This window comes from Grammomys surdaster, unplaced genomic scaffold, assembly GCF_004785775.1.
Source record: "Grammomys surdaster isolate TR1022 unplaced genomic scaffold, NIH_TR_1.0 225, whole genome shotgun sequence".
NCBI lineage: Eukaryota > Metazoa > Chordata > Mammalia > Rodentia > Muridae > Grammomys > Grammomys surdaster.
Genome location: NW_021604670.1, coordinates 7,516,445 through 7,518,880, shown reverse-complemented (window position 1 = coordinate 7,518,880; position 2,436 = coordinate 7,516,445).

Genomic DNA, 2,436 nt, shown 5'->3' with positions numbered 1-2,436 from the left:
ATGTGTGTGTGTGTGTGTGTGTGTGTGTGTGTGTGTGTGTGTGTGTGTATGTGTATATACACATACATACACACACATACATTTTTATTTTAAGTAATTAATCGTGGGTCTCATTCTATAGCCCAGGCTAGTCTTGAAGTTGAAATCCTCCTGCCTCAGCTTACTGAATGCTGATATTAAGGACTGTCATAAATAATGGCTTGCCATGCCAAGAACAACTTTATTTTTCAAATTCCTCTTCCCTGTGTCCAAAAGATAAGAACCAGAAAGACCACATAGGGAACCTTACTTCTCATAATCTAATGTTTCTCTTGCCACGTACATAACTCTCTAGTTCTTTACACTAAATCTTCGAAAGGCCAGGCCATAAAAATCTCTAAGAGCATGGGTCCAGAACAGCATCTGCATGACCTGGGGTTAGACAGGTGAGTGATGTGGAGGCTCCCCGATATGACCTAGCACTTAAAGATCACAGTTTTGACCCCAAGTCACCTAGAGGCAAATCCCAGTCCTGCCGCTTTCTAGGTCCCAGTGACAAGTCACTTGATCTTACTAAGCCTTAGTAGTAAAGGAGTGAAAGGGGAGGGTGACCAGACTAAATACTAGCAAAGCTCAGGTCTGGGCTAAATGTGAATAGTTCATTATTGCTGGGTATCTTATAAAAACCAGAAATTTGAGACTGTCAAGTCCAAGGTCAAGACACTGGCCAGTTGAGTGTCTGGTGAGGACACAGGATCCCCATATCCTCATACCTAGGGTGTTCTTAACTTATTGTCATTTCACCAAAATTACAGAAAGGGGGCTAGCAGAAAGGGAACGAGGCCTGTGGGGTCTCCTTCATGAGGCCACAAGGGCTCAGTCTAATCACCTGCTGGTGGTCTTATTTCCTAATAACCAGGAATTACATTTTCCATAATTGTTGAGTGGGAGCACCATCAGAACATGGCAGGAGCCAAGATCACAAAATGTTATCAATATATAAGTAACACCAACAGCAGTCAAGCAAAGCAGATAGTTAGGTTCAAGCTGATAATACGGGAAATAAACAAAGGCACAGTCAGGATCCTGGGGCAAATGACCTATCTTACCCACACTCAAAGCACAGGATTTGGATACAGGATGCCAGATTATGAAGTCTAAATTCCACTTACTGAGCTTTACCACCTGCCAGAAACAACACTAAGTGCTGTAATAGCTTGTTTCATTTAATCCCCACATAACTGTGAGTTTAATTATTAAAATCCTGTACTGTTTAGAAGGGTGCCTGGCGCATAGTAGACATCTAGTAAATATTTGTTGACACTGAAATATTTTGAACATTCCTAGGCTATCCCTTTTGAATACATGTAACTTGCTTAGCAGTTCAAACCTGGAGACATCAGCAGCGTTTGACTTTTAACCACCTGAAGCATAGTAGAATATGCATATGTGATCAAATCTGGTTTGGAGATCTGTCTCCATTGGTGAAAAGCTTTTCTACATTGGCCTAAATTGAAGGAAAGCAGCATGTGCCGGTAATGTGTCAAGCAGGATATTATTTAGAGAAATTGCTTCGAGTTTTTCAGGCACGCAGAGTTAGACTGAAAAATATTCTTCTTGGCACATGTATAACAAAGTAATTAAAGGAGTCAACATTCAAAACAAGGAAATGAAAATTTGAAACAGGCATTGAGACAAATAAAACAAGAGTGCAGCTTCAGCGGGGAAGACGAGCACTGAGGAGCAGAGCCATCTCCGTCAGGAAGACTGGAGCACTCTGGAGTCATTTCTCTTGCTCTATCTTCTTCAAGGATTTCAAGATTTCTAATGGAAATCAATTTTATATCAAAACTAGCTTCAGACAACTCCACTCCCGAATATTTAGGCTCAGAACTCGCCATCCCCAAAATTTATTTTATTTTATTTTATTTTATTTTATTTTATTTTATTTTATTTTAGCTCTTAGATGATATTTTATCAGCAGTCCCAGCTGCTGTCTCTTTGGGGATCTTGTTCCCATTTGGATGACATTAAAGAGCAAGTGTGTCTAGAAGGGACTCTTCTGTGTTCATTTAACAACATAAAAATAGTGAGATGGGCAGGCAGCTTAGAGAATGAGTAAGTACCTCTTTCGGAAAAAGAATGGGTTTTTACTTTATGATGTTTATTGTTTCAGAAATATTACATCACTTAACCAGCAACTATCTTTGGATAGATCCCACAAAGTGTTCCTATAATCTGTAGTGTCACATCCCTCTGAGTACATTACAGTTACTCAGTGACTCCATTAAATTACTACAATGGCCTCTTACCCTTAGCCTTAGAGTATCTAGTTGGCTCTAGCTTCATATTTAACCATCTCAAAGCAGTTTGGAGGAAGCTACGGTCACAAAAATGGAAATGCATTTCTTTAATTCTCATTCTCTCTCTCTCTCTCTCTCTCTCTCTCTCTCTCTC